General features: G+C 40.5%; 1 protein-coding gene across 1 annotated transcript in view; it reads right to left on the minus strand.

The window, feature by feature from the left end:
* Positions 1-26,395, minus strand: part of BORCS5 (BLOC-1 related complex subunit 5) — a 58,941-nt gene that overhangs the window by 30,939 nt on the left and 1,607 nt on the right. The window lies entirely within an intron of this gene.

Here is a 26,395-nt window from a genome sequence, read left to right on the forward strand (position 1 = left end):
TCTGAATGAGCGGGATTTTTTTGAATGAGATAGTGTGGTCTAGCAGGAAGTCATCAAATCCAAAAGCTTCCGGAGAGCTGCATACACCTGAGGGAACTGCATGCTGAGTGGCTCAGTTGCAAAGCTTTGCCTCCTTCCCTAGAGCAGGAGAATCAAAAGCCTTGTGATGACAGCTCACTGAACATGAGTTAGAACCGCAAATTGATTAGTAAAGTTTGTGCTTGCTGCTCCCACAACAGCCCCATTTTTAAATTTTTTTTTTTTCATTTTGAAAAAATAACGCCCAGTTTTGTGTTCAATGTCATGGGGGGCTGTTACTAAACAAATGCCTGTAGACGTATGGGTGGATGCAAGGAGGGTTGCTCTTAACTTTTAACAGCTTGGGTACTTCATGGAATGAGGAAAGGAGCTTGATGGGATACAACTACCACCTCACAGATATGCTGCTATAATGTTTGGCACTGATGCTTATTCCAGTACAGGAGAGAGATTTTCCTGTTTAACTTGTGCCACTTCACAAGCAGTCTGCCAAGCTAGAATACAAGAGCACAGAGCAGCACCCACAGTGCTGTATGTATTATATCTACACCTCTTTGGAGTCACTTTCCAATACTGCTCACTTGCACATTCACCAGATACACCTTGCTAGTTCTTAGCTTCAGAGGCTACCTGGTTTTGCTGCTCTGCTCCCAGCCTCAAGCAAATCTCTCTTTCTGCAGTTAACATTTCATGTTACTTGAAGTATAAAACAAGATGAAGCTTTAAAAACAGGGCATACAAGGCTAAGAGAGGGGAGATCCTCCTATTCATTAACTAGGCACTAAAGCTACCAGAGGTCACAAAAGCTGGACTTTGTTATTCAAGTAAAAATTCCCATTAAAGCCAAATGAGTTGCCATTGAATCAGGACCACAGAAACAAGCCTATAGTACACTGTCTACTTGGAGCAAGTCAAGGCAGATTATGCAACGGCTGTCAGAAATCTGTACGCAGCTCTTCAAGGCCACAGTGTAGGAGGAGCCCTGAAGCATCCTTAACCTTTGTCTATTTACATCCTCCAAGACTCTTTCTAACAAAACAAACCACATCTTTATATTTTTATTAGTTCAATTTACAGCAAACAGCTCTCCGCCTTTCTTCTTCCTTCACCTCCCCTCCTTCCTACCCTTCCCTCTGCTTTCTCCTTGCTATGTTGTGCTGTTTGTGCGGAAAAAAACCAGTTCCTGCTCTTGCCAAGTGTGACATCAGCTCATTCTTATTCAATGATGTCCAGCATAATCTTACTCTGATAAACATTTGCTCAGTTTCAGAGCCCCAAGGTTACTGACTGAATTTTGTTTTCATTGTCGCTTGTATTCTGACACTTTGCTGCTCATTATACGTTAAAATCCCCACATGTCAAACCTGGAGCCAGAGAGAGACACTAAAAAGGACATTCCACTGCGCTTACACGTTTCTTCCCTCCTCCCCCTACCCTGGAACAAGAGTCTGTCTGTCTCCTCACGAACAATAAAAGGCTGATAGTGTGGAGAAGCAAAAAAAAAAGAAAAAAAAAAAGAAAAAAAAAAAGAAAAAATTGTAAAAAACAGGAACAAAGCACATGCAAAAAGCAACTCTGAAGTCCAGACCTATGGAATTCTGACATTTATCTTCTCCTTTGTGCACAGCTTATTCTTCCTTCACATACTCAGAAATTCGCTTACAGGCATAGCTGTTAATGAGCAAATGGATCTTCTCTCTTTGCAGAAGTAGCATTCATGAAAACTCAGCAATATTTGTTCACATTTGGCACTCATGTCTTGTGCTTCTGGCACTCAGGCGCTCACCCTTTTCTAATAATGTACCTCAGATTCTTTCTTCTTTCACTCTCCCTTCTCTTCCTGTCCTCTCCCCAAAGCAGCCAGCTTTTTGGAGCACAAGAAAGCAGCTGATCCTTCTTTCCTCACTCTCTCGTTGTTTTACCCAAACTGACATTTACTCAAACTACATCAAGTTGCGTCTTTTGGCAAAGAATTCTCAACAAAATTCATTATTGTTTCTTCCATCAATGTGGGAGTCTCAGACAAACCATTAAAGCAAGGAGAGAAGATTTCAGCATAAACAGAATGGCTGATTACAAGACAAGAAAGAATCAGCTCTGAAACGTGAACAAAGAAAGAAAGCAGCTATCTTCAGGTCTATGATGACTACTCACAACACTTCTGATGAGGAAGACCTATAGAAATTTCAGCTTACAGAAGGAAGAACATACTTTGTCCACAGCTGTGTTCTTCCTCAGCTCAATAGAAAAAGGAAAGATCAATTTACAGAGTTTTTCAGACGGAAGAGTCTGTTGAAATTGGAAAGAGATGTACTGGTAGTATCAACCTGCAGAATCCTGCTTTTCCAGAAAACTAGGCCTAAAACCTCCTCTGGTGTTCAAAGGGTTGCAGCTGTTCAAAACAGCTTGTAAAAAATAACATTCTTCCAGCTCATATGCTAAAGAACGGAAGGTCAGATACCTGAGAAGGCAATTAAAAAAAAGTTACTTTCAAGTGTCATCATTAATACATACCAACTGTGGTAAACCTCTAAAAGTGAGAAAACTCCACCAACACTTAAGGAAGTTCACTAGAAGATAGAAAGATCATGATTTACTTTAAAACAAAGCATAGGGCTCCAGTGTTCAGACAGTTCAGGCAGCCTGCCCTCCAGTTTTCCAGCCTCCTTGCTTCTCAGCAGGTAGCACTGCGTGGATCCTGCTACTCCCGGAGACTCAAAAGCGTTACAGATACCTGCTGCCAAAGGACTAAACATCCTATCACAAAGTAGCAAACATTTTTCCTTGTGTAGAAAATGTTTTTTATTCTTTCTTAATACAGTTTTCTGTTTCAAATAGAAAATAGTAACAAATAGGACATGTCCTCAACTCATAGTCCCATTTTCTAAAAGCCTTGGCTGCTCCCATAGAAGTTCATCACTATTCAGTGTCCTAAAGAAGCAGGCACTGACCCCTGGGGAACACCACTTGTGATGGGTTGCCAGTTGGATTTAACTCCATTCACCACCACTCTCTCGGCCTGGCCCTCCAGCCAGTTCCTTACCCAGCCAAGAGTGTACCTGCCCAAGCCACAGGCTGTCAGCTTCTGCAGGGCAATACTGTGGGAGACAGTGCCAAAGGCTTTGGTGATGTCTAGGTAGACCACATCAACAGCCTTTCCCTCATCTGCCAGATGGGTCACTAGATCACAGAAGAAGATCGGGTTGATCAAGCAGGACCTGCCCTTTGTGAACTCCATGCTGGAGTTCATATGCCTATGAGCATATGAATACCTTCTTTCACATCAGGAAGAAAAACAATATAGCAGCGCTGTCTCAGGGGCTTAATTAGCTTAGCAGGAACACTGAGAACAAGATATCAGAAGCTTTGCTTTCAACATAACCAATTAGTATCAAATTAAACAGAACAAGCTGTAATAAACATGTACAGAGCATGTATAACCTTGAGGTTCACAATGCCTAATAATTAAGAAAAAAAAAATTGTATAAATCTCCAGCAATCAAAAGCAAGTTTTTCTCCAGTGAGGATGAGAAGGGCTAGAATTCAGTACATTGATCTCAGCCAGTTGTCCTCGCGAAACTGAGCAACGGGCTTTTTGAACAGCTTTTTGAGATCTCAAAACCGGATTGCAAACTTCTCCTTCTTAGCATTTTTACTTACTTTCCTTCAAAAATAACAATAATAAAAAAGTAAAATTCAGTCCAGAATTCTGAAGAACATAGATAAAGGAAAAGCTAAGCCACAGCCAATTAGGAGAATTCCCTATCCACTCCAAAACTGTACTTGTACTGCCCTTTCCCTCCCAGTTCTTTCGTAGCTTTCTCTGTTTTTCCATTATGCTGTATTGCTGTTTTCTTCTTTCCAGCAATATTTGTCCAGATTTTTGAACTAGTAGTAGTTCAACAGATCCTTATTTACTGAGATTCTAGTCTCGTACAACCTCTACATGGATTATGAAGAGACATACTGGGCCCAATACTGTTTAACATTGTTATTACTGACCTAGGCTATGGCACCTTCAGCAAATACTCAGATCATACAAGGCTAGGAGTGGCTGATAACACCAGAAGGTTGTGCTGCCATGCAGAGAGACCCTGACAGGCTGCAGAAATGCGTTCACAGTAATCTCACACAGTTCAGCACTGGGAAATATAACATTCTGTACCTTGGAAGGAATCAGCCCATGTACCAGTACACACTGGGGGCCAACTGACTGGAAGGCAGCTTTATAGAAACAGAGAGACGGATATGGAGGCCCCTGCAAACAAATTAAACATTGCAGCAAATAAAGCCAACAGTATCCTAGGCTGCATTTGGAAGAGCAGCCAGCAGACTGGAGATGATCCTTCCCCTCTGCTCAGCACTGGTGGAACTACCTCTGCAGTACTCCATCCAGAACTGAGATTCCCAGTGTGAACAGACATGAACATACTAGCCAAGTTCAGCATCAGAGCACAGTGATCTGGCATACAAAGAAGGCACAAAGCTGGGACTGTTCAGCCTCAGGACACAAAGGATGTGGGAGGAAGCTGATCTGTAAATGCTCGACGATGGAGTCAGACTCCTCCTAAGAGTCAAGTGACAAGAAGTAACAAAACACTGAGATACTGAAAATACTACACAAAGTTTTGCTTTGTGCTTTTATTGTGAAGGTAATCAAACACTGGGACAAATTACCCAGAGACTGCAAAGTCTCTCATCCTCATAGATGCTCAAAACACCACTGGACGTAGTTCAGGGCAATGTGCTATGATGGATCCTGCTCTGAGCTGAGCAATTCTACCTCCAGAGGCACCTTCCAGCCTCAGCCATTCTGCAATTTTCTGAGTCACAGGCAAAGACAAAAATGAGGTTTATGGACAGCACCAATATCTTGTAGACAGTGCTTATCTTTTAATACCTACTGCTATCAAAGAATACTATAAAACTAGTCTGCACATTACTGTTCTGAAGCAGGCTCATTCCATGCAATTTTGACAGAATTTTGAAGAACTGCTACCAGAAGGCATTTCAATTTTTTTTTTTTTTTTTTTTTTTTTTTTAACTTACTCCCAGCTCTAATTCAGTGCATGCACTACATCTCTTGACCCCACTTGGCTTATACAAGCTAGTCTAGTCTGAGTTGAACACAAAATGCACATGGTTCTTATAACAGGAAGGAATGCTTCTGGATCATTCAGTCCAACTGAGAGTGTTTCAAATTCATTCACTGGGCCAAATTCCTTTCTTAGTTACTGAAAAATGGAGCAGCATAATTGTGGCTGGGACATGAATTGTAATTGCTGTTGTATGTGTGAGTATCCCACATGCTTAGACTCAGTGCTACTCCCACAATGGCTCTGCAAGTTTCACAATGTTTAGCAATTTTTCTTACAGCTTTAGTACAGATAGAGCACTATCTCCTGCTCTTCTAGACATCCTGACTGCAGAGAACTTGAAAACATATGTTCTTCACATAGTTCTTCATTTGCCTTTTCAATTTATTTTCTGTATAAAAACCAACAGTTTTTGTTGTTAGCATGCGACTCCTCAGTGCTTGGGGCTGATAAAGACAGCTGTCACTCATTCACAACACCTCAATCCATAAAGTCTTTATTTAGAGATAACCAGGGTAACTACAGATGTTCCCACTTATGTGAGCATCGCAGGAACTGTGAGTTCCTAAAAATCAGGCATGCTGATCATACAGAGTAGCAGCACGCAAAAATGCTCCCTGATGTCACACAGGAAGTAAATTCTGACCCCACCAGGTCAGCAAGTCACCCACAGCCACTTCCTTTTAACAACCATTGTGTGTGCATTTCTAACACCCAAGTGAGAGGCCTAAAGCTCCCCTGTCAAAAAATCCTGAGCTGTAGGTCAGAAAGTCACACTTTTTGCCACATATATCCCAAACTGAACCCTACTGAGCGCTCTAAACTTCCATTTACCTCCAACTGCTCCATCTTCAGTCTGTAACAGCATGCTTACTTTTCTCCCAGTCCAGTAAAATAAAACATGTTTTGCAGGATGCACTAGTTTCAAGACTGGAGCACCCTGATGTCTCATTTGAAAGGATGCAAAAAAATCCTTGTATGCCTCGAAATAGCTAATCCAGTTCTCTGAAGTAGTTTGTTCAATTACAACCACATGTTTTAAACAGTATGTCCTGTTTTAACCACGTGGAGCATGGGTTGATACATAAGATTTGCAGCAGAGGGTATCTTACAGGTTTCCCTACAAGAGTCCTATTAGAGGAAGAGGTGATCTCTATTTCACTCTGCTCCTTAGAGAGTCTGCATGATAACAAGCAAGCTGCAACTCAGATGTTAATTAACCTTTACCTGATCACTGCCAGATACCTAGATAGGTTCAAAATAGAGAAAAACACAATGCAGAAACAAACAAACAAACAAACAAACAAACCAAAACATCCTTGTTCTGGAGAAGCTAACCACCTCTCAGTGATGGCTGAAAAAATAAGAACCAACAACAAAAACAAACAACGGTGAGTTTCCCTGCAAACAGATGCCAGCTTCTCTACAGTCAGACTACATATTGCAAGATCTCACAGCTCTCTATATACCACAATCCTGAAAGTTTACTTTTACCCTACTGTCATTTCCTAAATGGTAGGGGAAAAAAAAAAAAAAAGCACAAGCTAATGGGCAATAACATAAGATCCTATCATTTAAATATCAAAAAATTATGCTGCTGCGAAAGAAATGGAACATTAATCAGAGTTCCTACACAATATCACTATCCTTCTTCACAATGTTTTTTCCAACAAATACAGGAATAGGAGGAAAATCCTCTCCTTTTCATTTTTATCCAAAAGCACGGGAATTAATCCAGAGGACAACTTAAATGTTCAAGTGGCATTTTTACCCATTTTTTTAAATGTTAAAATTGAGAGCAAAATAAACTCTTGCAGATGAAGTCAGTTCACAGAGGTCTAAATTCAAAGGCCAGAAATTTCGTTTTTCTTAAGAAAGGGGGGAATATACATGCTTGTTTCTGTTTTGCATGTGGTTTTAGGATTGCAGTATCTCCACATACAGGTTAGGTCAATTTAAGTCTTATCTGGCACCCTTCTTTCCCAGAATTCGCTTGCCACATTATCCTGACCTCTTCTTCACATTGCCACCAGCACTCCTATAGGTAGGTGGAGAGCTATATCAGGAAACTGAGTTTCAGGAAAATTAGTTTTAACTTCAGAGAGGTTAGGGTTAACTTTTCAGCTGGCTCAGCTCCCTGTCTGGGCTGCATGCAAGGCAGGGATAACACAAGGGAGTAGGGAAAACATGACTACAGCAATTCTGCCTTCAACCAGCTTTAAGATCAAACTGAATTTGGCAAGCCGTCTGGAAAATCAGATATGCCACTGCTCCCCAACAATCACTTCATCGCTTGAGGTATGTACAGTGCGCATGCAAAGCAAACATCTGAAAACAAAACACTTTGTGAAGACGTTCTAGCAACTTTGAATGAGCCAGCACAGCTACAAAGCCCAGTGGAGACTCAAGCATAAACTACAGACTTCGGACTGAGGAGCTGAACAGCCCAAGCACAGGGATGCGCTTAGTAACTTATTAGCCAAGAATGATTCCACTTCACTGGTTTGGCTTGAGTCTTCCCCAGACAGCTTTACACAGTGTGTCAACTCCTAACAGACATTATCCATCGTAAAGGTATTTTGGGTGTTCATACAGGAACAGCACTACTACTGAAGGTTCTTCCCTCAGCACAGGGAAATGTTTCAAATCAAGAGGGTGCCACACGAGAAGATAAATCTACCACTGTGATGTTCTTAGTCTCCAAAAGCCTTGGGATGGTTCTTTGATCACCATAGCTATGACTAGTTCTGCCATTCCTCTGTGATATCAGGAGTCCCAGAAGCAATACAGTGCAGCCTGACACCTAGAAACTTGCACAGAGTCAAGAACATGAAGTTTGATACACCTTCCAAAACATTTGGTAATCATTTATACTGACAACTCCCTCCATTCCCAACCCCTAGGCAAACATCCACTTCCTTTCTGAACCTTGTAAAATTCTTGGCCCTGTCAGCATCTTGTGGTTGGTCATTCCAGAACCTAATTGCAATTCCTAACTTCTGGAGCAGCCCATAATGGTCTCTCTCGTTAGAGCACTGAGCCTACTCCACCCATGTGCAAATGAAGAATGTTCCTGATAATATTTTTGAACATATCTGTTTCAGAGCACAGCACTGCCCTACATGCAGGTCTGCATCATGCCTCCAAAACCCATGTGACAGACTACCAGGAATTGCAGAATGGCAAATGTAACACTTCTGGAAGACTAAGCCCTGCAGCAATACTTTCATGAGTAATTAATTCATGTCACCAGCCACAACAAATACACAGAGGTGGGAATCAGGAAAGCTCTATCAAAACAACCAAATATTCAAGCAATAAATAGCAAGCAGATGATCTGTTTTCAATCACAGAGCATCTGAATTAAAGATCTGCTCTTGTAACACAGCAGTCCCTGGAAACAGAGCAAGTGTGTCAGGCACATAAGCAGACTGCTCTTGTATCATCTCCACCCTTGCATACATTATACATCAGCGAGCTCAACTGTACTGGCCAGCTCCCAGAATGAAATCATATGGTCTGCTATCAACACTATGGATTTATATTTCCAGAAATCCTGATGTCATAGCCTGAGAGCAATTATCAATGAGGAATTACTGACTTTAATGTCAAGTTGTGTAACCACTTGAGAGGATAAGGAATAAAAAACAAAACAAAACAAAAAAACACAATTAGGCTACCCAATGAATTAAAAAAAAAAGAATACAAGTTTGATATCCAAAACTACTGCAGTCCTTAGAAAAAAAAAATCTAATTTCATTACTTTAGAGGCTAAGCATTGGATTCAAATTCCTTACTGTAGTCTGCTGCAGTGGAAAATCACACAGTTCAGCTGATATGGTTAATATATATGTTTGATAGTACTTTTGCTATTTATACTGTCAATGTAAATATTAGAGCAATTTTACCTAGCAAATGCTGCAGTCAGGCATAGAAGGCATGACTCCACCCAAAGGAATGGAGTTACACTGGAGTTCTGAGCAGGACTCAGAAGAGACAAAGTGTGATGCACATGTATCAATCAGTAGATACACACTTGGCTAATGCCAGCAGGGAGTTCAGTCCCTCTGCAAAAATCAGAGTCTCAGCAGGAGTTAAAGAAATAAAGCTTGTATCATACATGGCAACTTGGATGCTGATGTTTCTCAGCATATCATGCAGCAAGCCCCAGAGGCAGACATGAGCAAGGTGGGAAGGACTATAGGTCAGCACGCAGCAAATGGCTGAAGTGCTGCAGAAATAAAAGCCTTGGCATCATGCCAGCTCATCCCAAATGGTCCATCATTATCAGGAACAGAAGGTGCTGCCTCTGACTCTATTGTACCAACCCTGACACTTGTCTGACGGAACAGTAAGTTAACTGAGTTCATTAGCATTGGAAAATTCACATGGCACAGAAAGAGCTTTGTGCCAGGGCAGCGTAGCGAATGGGCTTTATGCACAATCTGATCAGATTCAGACTATGAAGATGAGCACAAGGGGAACAACATGCAAAGGAAAAACATGAGTGGGTGTATTCTCCTTTGCTGGACAGGAGTGAGCTATTACATCAGCTCAGGCTATATTGCATAAGGTGAGCCCAAGGAGCCTGCTCATCTCACTGTGCCTTAGAGAAGATACCAGCATTCCTCCATCAGCCTCTGTATTCAGTTTTCCAGTTGTGTACAGCATTGTTTTCATATTCACCCACTCATCAGGATAGTCAAGCAAGGTACAAAGATCTTGCAATCAGTCTGCAAATAACAGACAAGTAATAATCCGCAGTGGCACTAATTCCACAGGTAGGGCCTGAGCCAAGCACTTTGCTAGCACGGGACAGAGAAATCCTGCCTTCTGCAAGCTTTCAGAGCAAACATCCTTAAAACCTGCAGTTTTTCAGGGATTGCCTCCCTTTAATACAACAGGGTTATCGAATCTCAAAGCAACAAACACTACTGTGATAGGAATCAAATGTTCACTTAAAGAGAAAAATAGTATATTTCCTTATTTTACTTTTCTAAATCCTATATGAGGTGCAAGTTTCCTAAGCATAGCCAAAAAAACACAACTACAGCATCAGTCTGATCCCAAGGTATCTAGAAAACTTCTGAACTGTATTCCAGGCATCTGCTCTATATAAGTGCTAACCAGTATCTCAGATGCACCCTGGACCGATGTCTGTAGCAGACAGATTGTACCCCCTGTGCAGAAAGAGCTTCCCTTCAAAGGCATCAGCAAACAGCTAAGCGATGACTGTTTTCTTGCATTTGAAGCAGGAGACAATGAAAAGCTAACTTTGTAACCACATCTTTAACATTCGACAAAAAGAGATCACAGGAATACCATTTATTTGCTTCAGCATACAGTCACTTGAGTTCATTTTTACGTGACAGCAAAAGCTGCCAGCTAAATTCTAACAGCCTACTGCCACGAAAAGCATCCTTCTTCCCCATCCACTTCCTCTGCTTTGGTCACATCTCCATCAGTACTCATGAGACCCATCCCTGAACCAATCCATATCCCCAGCACAAAAGCAAGTCTGTCTACTCTCATTCAAACATGAAGCCTTCCATAGTCATAAGACTACAGCTAGACTTGATCCTGAGGGTCTTTTTCAACCTAAATATTCCCTGCCGTGTTAGCAATACGAGCTGCCAGGTCAGTAGCAGGAACAAGGTGAGGAAGGAATGACAGCAGAGACACGGCAGGGCCTCTTAGAAGTACAAGGCTGGTCAGCAAGGCCTTGTTCAGAGCTGTCCCACTAGCCATGCCAGTGATGTGACGTGCAGCAGCCCACAGCCCCTTCCAAGGCTTCACATCTGCTCCTAAAGCACATAGAGAGGTGCAGGGGATGAAAATACTAGTGTTATTTTCCCCACCTCAACTCTAAATCAAGAGCTAGCGTAGTGTGACTTGAGGCAATTTTGAATATTACTTTCCACTTTTAAATGGGCCTGTTTTGTCCTTCATAGGTGTCATGGGGAGTTAGGGATAAGGCAGAAAAAAACACATTGATATTGACAATTGTCTGCTTTCTAACACGAAGAAGTGCTGATGCTCCACTACTACTTGAACAAAAACAGTTACTTGACTTCTTTGCATTGGCCTGAATAAACTAGCACTTCCAAAAAAGCTTATCTCCATTCCTTCTCCATTATACAACAGCTATATCTATGCTAGCACCACAAAAGACTAGTCCAGAAGAACAGGAACTGGCTCCTCCAGCAGCAGCCTTTGCTTTATGTTTCTGCTGATCTACAGGAAAGATTCAGATGTGGAGCAGCTGCCCTTCAGCCACTATGCACCTTAGTAAAAAGTATTATTTTAAGGATAAAACTCTTCAGGCAGGCAGAGTTTAAAGTGTCTTTGTAATAAAAAAAAAAAAATTGAACGGAGAAAAAAAATACAAGAGTCTTTCAGCTCTCTGATCCTTGCAGGTTCCAAGAATATTTATTTCTTTTGGAAGAAAAAATAAACAAGAACTGAAGTTTAGTATAAATATGAGATAAGACACTATTTTAAGGTCATTTATTACATTTCCCGTGAAAGAAAATTTTCAAACATAACATTGTTTTTATCCTTATGCTTCATGATAGACGTTTGCTTGAGCCAGTTTAGTATGTTAGTTAAAAAAAAAAAGGGACAAAAATTAGGCACAGTGGATTCCAAATTTTGATAACTGACACTCACGAGAGGAAAAGGCATTTACACACAGCTTTGTGCAAACGAGCGCATTCTGGCTTCATTGCAGGAGGAAAAAAACCCACAGTTGAGAATGTAAGAAGCAGGATACCAATAGCTCTCAGCAAGAATACCAACATCTAATGAAGTACCACTTAAGCTTCCACCAGCAGAATTCTTCCTCCTCCCGCTAGCTACATTGACCCCGCTTTGAATAGACAATACATGCAGTAAGTGGAGACATTAACTTCTGCTATCACATACAGAGTGGAGATATACTTACAGACTAGCTGACATCAGTACGTTAAGACATATTACAGCTAGGACCTTGGAACAAATCCTTTCCTATCCTAACCTATCTTCTACTTAGGGGTTGTAGTAAACAGCATTAGTGGAGTGGGAAAGTGGCTGTGTCACAGTCTCCAGAAGCTATCACCTTAATGAGAAGTTTGAAGAAAGCTGGTGAGGGTGGACGGCAGGGAAGACACTGAACATAAATATTATTGTTGAATGGAAGAGGTCAAAGCAAATGGATGAATATACACATTGAATTTGCTCACATCTGAGCAACCCCATCACTTCTGAGGATTCACATACTAGAATTATTATTATTTTTATTTTTTTTTTTTAAACCCACTGTCAGAAACCCAAATCCCTTCTATTTCATATAAGGATGTATTTCTGCCTTCATTTTGTGAACAATAACAACAACAAAACAACAAAAAACTTAGAGGAAGTAACTCTCCTGGTGTGTTAGAGAAGGAAAAAAAAACAATTGAAAGAAGTCACATTTCTATGCACAATGGGAGACTTCAGCCAAAAAGGCAGGAACCCACACACAATATAGATTTCATTTAAGAAACAGTTATAGACTAGAAATTAGGGAAAGGCTCAAGAGGAGGGAGATACTTGTGTTCTTCCACTGCATAGCAATATTTATTCCATTCTGTTTTCTTAGGCTTGAATAATGTAGTATCACACACTTCTCTATTTCACTTCACCTTATTTTGACAACGTAGGAAAATCAGCCTACAAAGAGGTAGTTTAGTACAGTATATTTGCATAGCACAGTCTGAAAAAACTTCAGTACAGTGAAAAGTTAAGAGAAAGTGGACAAAATGATTGACATTACATTTTCCTGTTCAGCCCCTTAAATTTAAGGGGAAAGGGAAAGGAAAAAAAGAAAAAATAATCAAAAACATCAAAGCAGGTAGCATGCAGTTTCTAAGCAAAAGGTTTGTGAACAGGGTCAGAATTTATTTATTTTTTAAACTGCAGTTCCCTCTGCTGACTGCTTTCCAGAGAAGTGATCAGTTTTGTTGCTTAATTCCTTAAAGTCCCAAACATTAGCTTTAACCTGTTCTCTTCGCACCTGCTTTCAGAAACTAAATCCAAGAGCGAGTTGGGGCAGAACATCAAATCTTCATACAAAAACACATTGAGAGAGTGGGCTCTCCACTCCTGTAGTGGCAGCAACACCCACAACTGCTGGTGGGCACCCTGCTGCTCCAGCATTCCCAAGGTGATGCGCTCACTTCTCAGCAATCAGAGATGAGAGCCTAGGGGACCCGACACACTCTGAGAGACACAGGATGCTTGAATCCTTTCCATCAATGGAATGGAGGTGCAAGACAGGGCTCAGCACTAGGCAGCACAGGAGTGTGACAGCCTCAGCTACACTGCTCTGGAAATCATGATGAAGTAGAACAGAACTGGAAAAAAGATGGTCAGTATTGACCCAAAAGCTCACCTCAAATTCTACAGTAAACTCAGGACAGTTCCCATCTGAAGTAGTTATACCATTTCTTGCTTACACCAATCACCCTATTTTTTTCTTCATCTTAAAACCACATTTTCACAGAACAGATAACAGAGATGAGTTACCTGTTAGTATTGGTTAAATATTAATTGATTACAGGTTGGAAAATAAACAGCCTCATTTTAAAAGCATATCTTATCAGTCAATATTTAACAATTTCTCCTTCCTCTTTTGTCCTGCACATACTAACCTTATCCTCCCTGTTGCACATTGACCATAATGGCATACACAAATACAGCTCATTTTTAGCCAACTCACTTAACCAGTTCTGCCTCTTTATTCAGAGACTAAGCTGATCACAGAAGCCTAACTACTAAGGTACTTGGCCTCTGTATCTAATTCACCCTTGTTGATTCACTGAACAGGAAAACTACTTTAATTGGTGGATGCAACCAGAACTTCAGTGCAGCTTCATAGATCATAGTTGCATGCAGAAGTGGCACTAAGATAGACAAGGCACCATGATTTTTTCAGCACAGGTAAAGGCTTTGACTAGAAAAAAAAAAATAATAATCTCCTATGGTTGCCCCATTGCATTGCACTAACAACTAGTTTGATTCTTCATATTCATCACCCAAATAAAGGTGTCAACCAGTAAGAAAAGTCAGTATCTGGAGTTAGTATCTGGACTCAGATACTAATGAAGTAATTTAGCTTTCCAAATGAAAAGTCTAAAATACCACTACAGCTTAATCAGCAGTTGAGGAACTAGAGATATTAGAAAAAGAAATGATTTGTGCACACAAGTGATTAAGTCTACAAATCCAGAGCCCACTTCTTTTCCAACCTGCCATGTATTTTCAACCATACATTTTTAAGCCTTCTTGAAGAATCATACTTGAAAACATTTTTAACTGACTAGGGGAACAGGGAGTGTGGGAAAGGCTGTAGTTTTTGTTTGTTTAAATGGCTTTTACACTTTCTGGTCAGAGTTTCTTAAGGTGACAAAACCTATCTTTTTAAAACAAAAATACTGGGGACAATCTAAAAGCTGATTTAGAGAAACTCAAGAGCAACCTCTGCCCTGCAGGCTGACTAAATGTTAATCTCTGTCACTGCAAAAAGTCAGGTACAACACTGTCAACCTCTGTTTTATGACAGAATAATCTACCTGCTTTCCATCACATCTGGTTTTTTTTTTTTTTTTTTTGCTACAGTGCCTCTGACACTTGATATGTTGGCTTATTAACATGCTTGTCTTCATTAAACATCATGTTATGACATCTGTTTCAGTATTGATCACGTGCCATATTTACTACTTTTGTAAAAATTACAACCAGGTGAATATAATATTTAGATTTCTATCAAGTTCCTTACCAATCTCTGTAAGTCAGAAGTTCTAGAAGAAAAAAGAAAAAAACCCAGCAGATACTCCAATATCCAGGCATTAAAGACACTTCAACTGACAACAAAGCAAGAACAGATTGAAGCATGAGTATTTATCTCCTAACATAGGACAGCACTATAGGCAGCATATATATTTTAAATATACAATATACACACACTACTGCTTCACTGGCAGCTATGAAAGATTAAAATTCATATGACGTTTCATTCTTCTTTTTTACTAGTCACCAAATAAGAACCTATAATCATTTTAGAACATCTGCTCACAATTTGTCCAAGCCAGGTTAGCAGTCAGTTTAATTAGATTGTGAAAAAAATTCCACTCCTCGAAACAGCACCTGGACTCCCCGAAGTGACTGTAGCTTGAGACCAGCTTAACATGTGAACTAAAGTCTAACTTTTATCTTCTGTTGTCTTTAATAGGAAATAAAAAAGTAAACGCCAACTGCCTTACTGTTAGCACACACTGCATTTGCTATGCCCTTTGTTTTACCAGAAACGTATCAAAGACAGTGCACACTGGAAAAAGACAGACATCTGTGCATTTGTACTTCTTGCAACTTCCGTGTAGCCAGGTTCAAGCAATATATCAAACTTCTGATAGCACTCGAAGATGAATTTCCTTCATCTTTGAAATGGTCCTGCAGCAGCCTATCTCACCTAGCTAGGCTGACTAGGACAGGTACTCTAAGTCAACCAGCTCATACAAACGTATAAAGTGTATAAACACAATTGTCTGCTATCGCTCCAATGATCTGCTTTTTAATATTCTTATGCCACAGAAGAATAAGATCTAATCTTGCACAAGGAAGAGCGACAAGGCTTATTTTTAAAAAGTTCCATCTCCACTATCTCTTCCACTTCCTGTTAAAAGATAAACTTTGGTTTACTCAGATGAAATCAAGAAGCCTCAAGAAGCCTTGTGAGTAAAAGGAAGAGTTCTTTACAAAGAGACTGGTGAGGTGCTGGAACAGGCTGCCCAGAGAGGTTGTGGATGCCCCATCCCTGGAGGTGTTCAAGGCCAGATTGGATGGGGCCCTGGGCAGCCTGGTCTAGTATTAAATGGGGAGGTTGGTGGCCCTGCATGTGGCAGGGGAGTTGGAGATTCATGATCCTTGAGGTCCCTTCCAATCCAGGCAATTCTATGATTCTGTGAAAATCAGAATCCCCTCTTCTGCCATCCAGCTTCCCCTTTAAATTCAGGCTTTGTTTAGCTGACAGAAGTTCACTGACACTGTTACTACAAAGGATAAAAATTAATTTAAAAATCTGACCAATCTTTTGTCTATCCTCCTCCTCAGCCAGCCAAACATCCCAACCCTTTCCTGTTGGGGTTGATCAGTCAGCATCAAAAATGTCTCTAATTCCTTCCTGGTCATTTTACTTGTGACTGGTATCATATCAAAAGAAATTGCTTATTAGCAATTGAAATAGATGTTTTAATAAGATATTTGACTTCAAAATTGTGAAATATCACTGGGTTGCAGCACCTACGTACTACTTCTCAGAGTTCATCACATCACTTCTTTGGGCTCACCCAGAAAAACTAAAAGCAAAGGGTTTACACAGTAACGCAGCCAAAAGTTACCTCCCCCCCTCACCCCCTAAAATCTCTTAGCCACTGTCATTTACAATGCAGTGATCACACTTTCCAGGGAGCTCTCTGGAACCATCCTGCTTATAACTCGCAGTTGTGATGGCATACCTACCACGTAAGGGTCTCTGGGTCAGATTCCACTGAGGTGTTAGGCACAGAGCACGTACATCTGCATTGGCCAGGGCCAGTTGCAATAGTGTCCTTGAAAGTTTGTCCAAGCACACAGAATGAAAAAAAGAAAGATCCACCACAACAATAAAAGCATCGTATGAAGAGATGATCACTTGCCCAGGTCAGATAACGTCTGGAAAAGAAAGCAACTCTCCAGGAGAAAGGTCTTCCTCTGCACTCTGCTTCCATTTTGACTTGAAACATGCCAACTAAAAGGGATGGGAAGCAATGTATGTTTAGAAAAGTTAGAGAAGCAATGAATTTTAAAAGAGGAAGATCAAACTCCAGTAGAACTATGCCAAAGTCTGAGCGCTAAACAGGCATGTGGTGCCAGCAATCTCACTCTTAGCAGTGAGATCAGAGTATGCACACACAAGCAATTTCACATGGTGGCTCACTGAAAAAACATTTAGGCAAGTATTTAAAGTTGCTTATATTAACATTTTAAAAACTGATTACATGCAAGTTAGTTTACAACTTCAAATTTCTGATAAATTGCAACACCTCCTTTAGTACCAAAAGACTCATACTGCACATAAAAGAAGGACGTTATTCTCCTGTTTATGTCCAGATGTTTTGGTTAACAGTACACTGATGAATAGATACTGCAGTCAATCCTTTGCAAAGTCAAAAAGACTCCTACTGGCATAATAGACTCAATAGAAAATATCTTAATGACATTTCCAAGGCAATAGAGATGAAGGTTTAAGAAATTCCCCTTCTGCTCACCCTCCCCACAGAAATTACTTGGGAATCAGCAAAGCACTGGATTGTATGCTGAGCATACATCTCATCAATGCAAACATCCACCCCAAACACACATTCACTTTAGTGAAACTAGCTCAAGAAAGGTGGGATTAAAAAGAACCAACACTGAAAACTGGAATGTTAGACCATCACTTAATAGTCATGATTTCATATCCTTTTTTTCCTTCTCTCTCTCTCTGTCACTTCTCCTGTCTCTCCTCACCCTACCACCAGAGGGTCTCAGTTCATACCAGGTGTCATACTCTGACAGCAGCAATGATTTATAGGGCCAATGAGGAACTGGAGAGAAGATTTGATTCAGCTGAACATTCAGGGGCTGAGGAATGAAGAGCTTGTTACAATCATTTTCTATTCACATCGCTTCTCCAGTTCCATTCGCTGTGTTGGAAAAACATCTTTCCCAGCACAATGGGCCTCTAGAGAAAGACTTACTACACAATAATTTAAGCCTTTAGCACACCTGTGATAAGATCAGACTTGCCAAGAAAATACTATTAAATTCCATGTTACAGAAGTTATACTTAGGATCAATAGCCATGAACAAGAGCTGAATCTGAAGTGCCTCCACCTGGACTACCACCAATTTATATTTTTTCTTACTCTACACACTTCACAAACATCTAGTCTGAACAGAAGATAGGCATCACCAAGACTTTTACTTTTGAAGATCATAAAGATTTCTGAAATCCTTTCAGTAAAGAACTAGACCTCTGCAGCATTTCTCCTTACAGATCCAATATTGTTACAGTTTAGTCATCTCTCAGTTATACATGGCTCAGCTTATATTTCCAGTTGGTATCAAATCCAGTTTGCCAGCAGGGCTGCCAGATCCCAAGTCATTTGCCCCAGAGAAGGTAACTAGAAAACAAATGAAAGTTCAAAAATAAATAAGTTAAGGCAGTTTTCAACAGGCTATTTCAACATAGCTTCCAGCTGTTTTCAAATAAATATACCAATATTTATGTATTGCAGTGGCACCTAGTGGCAACTGCCCTGACTGCAGTCTTTTCTCACCCATATTATTGGCAGTAAATAAAAAAAGCAGTGAATCAGAAAAAGAAGTGAACATGTAGCACTGAGTTCCAGGTTTGCTGCTGAGCCTCATTACTCCTGGAACACGAAGAATGCAGAGGTTTTTCTTTTACATAGTAGTAGCTGGGGACACTGTCCCCTTGTCTTGCCAGTAGCAGCTCAGCAGGAACACTGTTAAGGCAGCACCCCACCCACTATTCACCACTGCACTTCACTTTTAGGTGCACATATCATTGCCAGGTTGATGTAACATGGTGAAAAAAACTGACTGAGGTGCTCAGGTCCTTCACTGTAACACCAGTCTGCACTCTGCTCTGGAGTCCACACAAATTACATGAGTGGATTCTACACAATATTTTGACTTTATCAAGTACAGAACTGCAGCCTGCAATCAGAAAGTCCCAATTTTCTGACAGCAAAAGCGTGACAGCATTACAACATACTTCTGAAATGTTCAATGAGTGTAATTTATCTACATTTTAGCTACAGAAAAAGAAAAAAAAAACAAACAGAAAGGTATTCAAACAGCAGACAGAACATTTGCTCTTAACCTCCCAAGAAGTACTTGTTAACAATATGTGCAAGCTAACTTCTGCCCTTCAACAATTTACCAAGTGAAAAGCCACAGTGATACAGAGCCACAGATCAGCTTAAAGTGGATGTCCAATACAGCAGTCAATCAGGCAGGCACTACCGCCTCACTGACATTTTACAATTCATAAGCACATCAAAGCCAGCCAGGGCTCCATGGAAACTACATGATAGAACTGCAGTCAGTAAAAACCCTGGAACACAAGAGAGGTAGGCTTGTACAACAAAAGTATCTAGGAAACTCAACTACTTGCACACACAAAAGAAAAACTGGAACAAAAATAATCCACAAGCATCCAAGACATGCATAAGTACATAAAAGGTGCTCATACCACCCTACTGCAATCTTAAGCATCTTAAGATAGCAGGAAGGTAGGCTTTCCACCACAAGACCTCCCAGGCACTAACCCCTTGCTACAATGGGTGCCAAAGATGCCCCTGGTTTTACCAGAGCCAGGCAACTTCTCAGCAGCACCTCTCACACCACCATCTATTGGTAAGCCTACAGTTCATCATGCAGGGCCAAGGGAAAGATGATGGCAGAGGGAAGTGAGAGGCTGGGAAATTAAAGGGGGAGCAGGGGTGAGCAAGGCAGTAGGCACTCTGCTCTCAACCCCTTACCTGAGCTACAAATGCATTCCAGCTTATATCATTTAACCAACACAAACAATTGCTTCAGTGCATGCATCTGCTCCAGCTTCCTGTCTTTCCTTACTGCAGTTTCTTCTCTGACAGCCACCTCAGGATGACACAGGGTTCCAAACAAAACATGCCACTATAACATGCACAGTTTCCACTTGCTACATAACAGAACCACTAGGAATTTCTATTTACTACTACGAATTAAAAAGAAGCATCAACAGATGAATTGCATTTCAGAATACTATCTGCTACTCAGAATTCAATACGTAACAGTGTAACTCCTGGTTTATGTGTGAAAGAGTGCTCACAGTGTAGTCAAATATACTACAACTAGGTCCACAGAGCAAATAGAGAGAATATTACAAAATTCAGTATGTCAGACTTCACTGTTCAAGACAAATGAACCATGAAATTCATGGCATTTTCCTTTCCTGTTAAGCTTCTCTAAGAGAGGAACAGAGGCAGATCAAATTTGTTTCTAAACTTCAAGGTTCTGTAACAATGATCCTGCTGACCTGTACTCTATTACTTGCTTGCTGATCTCATTTTACATAATCATGGAGGGAGAACACAGCGACGAGAAGCTCTCGGTAGTGCTTTGATAACATGATTTATGGCTTGACCAGACTTGAGTTTTTTTCCCTACTTCTACTTCAATGATCTTTTTATCTTTGAATAGTTTTAATACATCAAACCTTTAATCAGAAGGGAGATTATAATCTGCATTTGACTTTTTGAATCTACTCTTTATTTGAACATCAGTGTTCACATAGAAATGAAGAGGACAATTCTCGAGTGATAGTATGTTACAGAAAATGCAGTTAATTACAATTGGACAGTGCATACAGAGGTATTCACTCATGCTTTATCTTGACCACCCTTGCTCAACTGAGTCAGCACGCATAACAAATTAAAAAACAAAACAAAAAAAAGAAGCAGGGAATTAGGGTGTAACAATTTATACTGTGCCAGATGGTTAACTCTATCCTTTCTTAATAAACTGACTAGCCTAAAAATCAAATGGTTTGGATTCAGACAGCGATGCAGCAAGTATTTACAAACATTAAGAACAAACAAACTAAAATTTTTTGGAAAGCAGTCCACTGTGACACTGTTGCCTGACTAGCAACAACACATCAAGCGCTACAAGAACAGCCACTAATTGGGCAGTGGAACATCAAAAGGGGGTCAAGAACATGTTTTGTATATACACAGTTGGTATGTATTGTTTATACATGCTATATATAGTGTGCACATAGAGTACAAACAACTACAGACCGGTACAGTGAGTAAAGGAGGACTGAACAACACTACATGTCTGGTGGATGTGCACAGCTGGTGAGCCACACACCCACCAGGCAGCACACCGCTCACTGACCGGGCCGGGGAGGCACCTGCTGTGGTCAGCTGCATGACTCTAGAAAGGCAATTCTGGGCTCAAACACTGCAAAGTGAGCTCAACTGATTGTTCTTTTGTTTGCCTTGGGATTTTTGAGTGTGGAGGTGGGAGTTCATTGATGCAGGGGGCATCCAGGAGCATTCCACGCTTTGTTTTTTTTTTTAAACAAGCAAGCAAACAACCAACAATCTGCCTGCATTCTACCTACAGTTTCACTGATTCCTAATGGCAGGACTTCACAGCAAAGTGATCTTTGGCAAGAGGTTTGCTGATTTTCTTCCAATGACTTATTTCGGATTTTCAACACCAGGGAAGTAGGGCTTCTTCACAGCTGAAGGGATCACTGATGATAGCAACAGGGAAATCTGTCAGATTTATAGAGATTCCTCATTGAAATGCTGTTTCAAATACATAATTACCATTCATCCTTTCCTCCAACACAGCAGACATTCCTTACTAAAAAAACTCAGCTATTTCTCTTCAGCATCCATGGTCATCTGTGCATCTACCTTAACATACCTGCAGTGCTCACTGCCATAATAGACTGCAAAGGTGCTACAGCTTTCTATTGTGTGTCAGCTTCATCCAGGAATTCAGCAAGCACTTTAAGGTCCCATCATCTCTGACCAACAAGTTACTTCAGTCTCTGTGTCACTGACACATCCCAGACACAATTTTGTTTTCTGTAGATCCAAATGCCAGATGTTTACAACAGTTGTTCCTGTTGTAGCGAACACAGAGTACTTCATGATATTAACAAATGAAAGAATAAATTTCTCAGAAATCTCTCTCAATAAAGCACAGACACCATTTTCTCTGACATTCCCTTTAAAAACTAAAAATAAGAATTCCACAAAGAACTTATTAGACACAATCCCGGTAACATTAGCTGTTTTGTTGGCAAAGAGGATTTGGAAATGACAAAATATATGTGTGACTCAAAATTAGTAACTGAGCTTGGTGAGTAGAAGCAGAAAATCAATGCCTTTTTGGCAGCTTTTGTCAGAGGCAGTAAGTCACAAATGCTCGCAAGATAATCAGAAGAATCATTACATTTGACTGGAGAGCTAGCTAATCACAAGATCCTATAGGACAAGGTAGGGACACAGCAATGTAAGAAAGATTCTGAAGCTCACAGCATGTCTCTGCAGTGAGACACATTCCTCCCTGCTTACTTCTTCACACAGAAAACCTTTTACCAGTACAGGATGTTACTCATAAGTAGGAACAAATTTATTTTCAAGTAAATTTACCTACAAAGAACAAATACAGACTAAATTTATTTCAAGATCCATCATACACACAAGTCTTCAAGACATCCTATTGTACCTCAAGTTTCCGAAGCATACCAACAACCTAACCACTGCATCTTAGAATATCTCTGTGATATTTCTTGTCAACTACCTATGAAGAAACATAACTTTTCTTCTAATACAAACCTGGGAGCCTTATGCTTTCCAGCTGACCGAAAGCCACTGAAAGCTGAATTGTTTCTCCTGAAAGAGGAATGCCACAAATGGGCATCAATTATGTTGTCTTCCTTACAATAATAAACAAAAAACCAACCAAACAAAAAAAACCACCACGCACAAAACCCCACCAAACTCATTAGATTTACTTTGTGCTAGGATGTCTAGAGTATGTCACTTCAGGACAGCCGCACAGAGTCCTCAGACAACAAACTCCAGTCATCCACATCCTCCTGTTTGCATAAAGATCTTGCTGGCCTTTGCACAAGATAGGAATTACATTTGTATTTGGATGACTAGCTCTTGAACATTTACTCTTATGTCGCTAATATGCATCAACACAGCCTTTATATTTATCTGCCTTTTTTTTGTTTAACGTAACACTGTGCTGCTACCAGAAAGACAGATCTCAGTCTTTCTTGAACTTCGAGAGAGATGATTTCCTCTGGAAGAATGCAGTAAGAATTTTGCTTCCACAACACACACTCGAAAAAAGAACTAAATACCCTTCTCGAGAGCTTTGGGAAGTTTACAACAATAAATCATTAATGCACTCAACTTATTTCACCAAGAAAATTTGCACAGGTTAAAAAAAAAAAAAAAAAAAACCATTGAATATTCCATGTGCAAAATATCAACTTTTCTCTGGAATTCACAGATGAGGACTTTTACACACAACTGGTTATGACTTTATGCTATAAACAGGCTGCAAGTATCAGGGACACTAAACAGAAGCAGCTTCATTGGTGTATGCATACCTTCAAGAAGCAACATAAAGGAAAGAAACAGCATATCACATTTCATTCTGTATAACAAAGTAGTTCCTACAGGGAATGAATGACTCAAAGGAGTACTCTCATTGGACACTCTGTTGCTCTCAGGAATTTAGATTCTATATTTTCCTCACTGCTCAAAAATTAACAAACACGCTCTCAAATAGTGAAATTCTCTCCTAGTATTTCTACTAGAAGTCTGCACACTCAACCTCTCTGTACCCCAAATATACAGCACTTAATATGGAAAAACAGGCATCTATCTCCCAGGTGTACCTTTCTAAACAAATGTTTTCCTCTGAGCAGGATTGGTATTTGACTTCTGTGAATAGCAATACAACAGGCATCCACTGGAATGATTTCCTAACCCTATCTGGTAGCACTCACCCCTTTTTGTCTGCATGAATGTAGCACTGAAGAAGATATTCCCCAGCATATAAAAGAAAAATTACACTCCAGTCTTTGACTCACCCACCATTCTAGGAGCTATCCCACCAATTCAATATAGTAATACTCAGCTTACTGAATAACTATCTGACAGGTCCTCACACCAGAATCAACAAATGCTTAAACTCTAACCTCTCAAACACTGTTTATTATACATGCTCAGTAATTACCACAGAAGTTTGGAGAAGACAAATATAATTAAGAAGAATCCCATGGCATCATAGCTGATAAAACTCCAGTGTGTGGATAGCGTGTGCATTTTTCCAAAGAAATCAAAGTAAATCCAGTATAAAAGATGCAATGGACGTGACACTGTCATTTTATTGTAAGTTTGGGTACTGGTCACAACAAGATCAATTCAAAATGGCTAGGAGAGACATGTGCTTTGGCTTTTCAGTGTTTTGTGTCCTGCAAAAAATGCAGTTTCTTGCTGATAACGCGCTTTCCCAATTGATTAACTTAATCATTAGGCTTCTTTTGAGACTTGAGAAGAAAATCCCTTAGTTTTGCTTAGCCAAGGGCAAACAGAAAATTATAGCCAATCCCAAAAGAGCTATCAGTTCATGCTTTAAGCTCTCCAAGTCAATTGCTCATGAGACGCAAGCTTTAGGATCAAAACACAAGAGAACTCAGTATCCTTCTTTATCCATCCCAGGAACATGGTCTTGCCTGTGAAGAACAAAGAAACCAATCCAAAACAGAACGGGCTCTCCATCATGCCTGTGGCATACCTGGGATCTCTAAAGATTCAGCTCAGATCACAGTCCTGTTGTTCAAGCAATGGTGTATCTGAAGATGCAAAATCTCGTCATGTTAGTCAATACAATTAGGAATGCAATGCTAATAAGCAGTCACCAGATGTCCCCACATCTTAAGGGACTCAGCAGATCAAGTGGTACAAAAGCAACAGAAGCTTTCTTTTATTTAGTTTCAGATCCAAAACAAAAGCAACAAAAGCAAATGCAACTTAGCAACAAAGACAACAAACCATTAAATATCTTAATGTACGCATATTTACTAAAGAGTCTGGACTGATGACTGTCCAATTTGTCTCTCTCAGCCAGATGGCTGCTGCTACCTCTCTTTTCTCACTTCCCACCCCAAGCCATCTTAGTTCTCAGCACCTACATAGGAACCATGTCCCTGGAAGTGACTGCAGCTTTGCTTGCCAGGACTCTCACAGTTCTTGTGCAAACACAGTTCGACGCTCACATGTTCCACAAATACCCAATCTTATAAATCTGACCTCTTAGATTAAAGCTTCCTTATTCCCTTTGTGAATTTCAGTTTCAGCACTTACGTTGCAAGCTGTCACTGAGGAGATCTTGATTTTGCCTTTAGTGCAAGGCGGGACACAAGCAACAAACATTCTGTCGAAAGTGCAATACCAACTTCAGCAATCTCACAGCCAGTTCTAAAATGGTAGTAAAAGTGTTGGGAATACGTCAAAACACAGATTCCTACGACGTCACTGTCCGTAGAGTTAAAGAAAACAAACAAACACAGAAAAGGTATAGGCAATACACATTCTCCTTAGTCAAGAGAGACAGTAATACTAGCCCTAAAAACATCAGTGGTTGTTTTTATCGTATTCAGTAGCATCCTCTCTTTCAACTCCTGCTGGAAAGAGTACTGCCAGTGTCACATAGACCCAAGATCCCTCTCTGGTACTACCCAATAAAATGCCAGACATTCCACCCACTGGGCTGTCATAGTGTCCACAAGTCCTAGTCATGTTTGATGTTAAAATAAATAAAGTGAAGAGTTTATCTGAATAGCAATGTTACATCCTCTCTAGCAGTGCCTACAGGGCAAAGCAGCTACCACATCTTCCCACCAGCCATACATGGATCAGTGGCAAGCAGTGCCTAAACCTTCAGTTGTACAAAACCACTTCCTTTTAGCAGCAAGGACCAGCAGCCCACAATCTCCTCACTGCCACAACAGGCCTACAAGGCACACACAAGAAATCCAGCCAATGCACATACATACACTAAAACTCAAACTTCCAAAACCATTGGTTCCCTAAGTGTTCACTACATAATGTATTCACACACATTTGCTGACCCATGTTGTTACAGGAAGAGAAAGAGGCCAGGACTTGGCTGCTGCTACCAGCCCAATTCATGCAGGCTGCTCCATACATTTTTCTTCCCAAGAGACTTTCAGGTAACAGGAAAGATGCTCTGCACAGCCTCCAGAGAGAGAAAAAAATAGAGAGAGAGAGAGAGAGAGAGATAGCCAGGGCTAGGCCACGAGGCACATGGACAGTCTTCCCCATTCCTAAACAAGGACCAAGGACACAATCTACTCTAGACCGGAAACCTCAAGATTTCTGATTTCAAGTAATTGAATCCAAGAGCATGTAGCTTTAGTCTGAGACAGTAACACACAAGTGTTTCTAAGAACCTAGAACAAAACTAGAGACTGTAGTCTGCAGCATACTAGCACATCCTTTCAACCAAATGGTACTGGCCATCTGGGAAACCTGGAGTCGTCCTGTCTGCACAGTAGATGGTTCTACTACAGAGATCATTACTAGCAC

This window comes from Tympanuchus pallidicinctus, unplaced genomic scaffold, assembly GCF_026119805.1.
Source record: "Tympanuchus pallidicinctus isolate F22 unplaced genomic scaffold, pur_lepc_1.0 scaffold27, whole genome shotgun sequence".
Taxonomy (NCBI): Eukaryota; Metazoa; Chordata; class Aves; order Galliformes; family Phasianidae; genus Tympanuchus; species Tympanuchus pallidicinctus.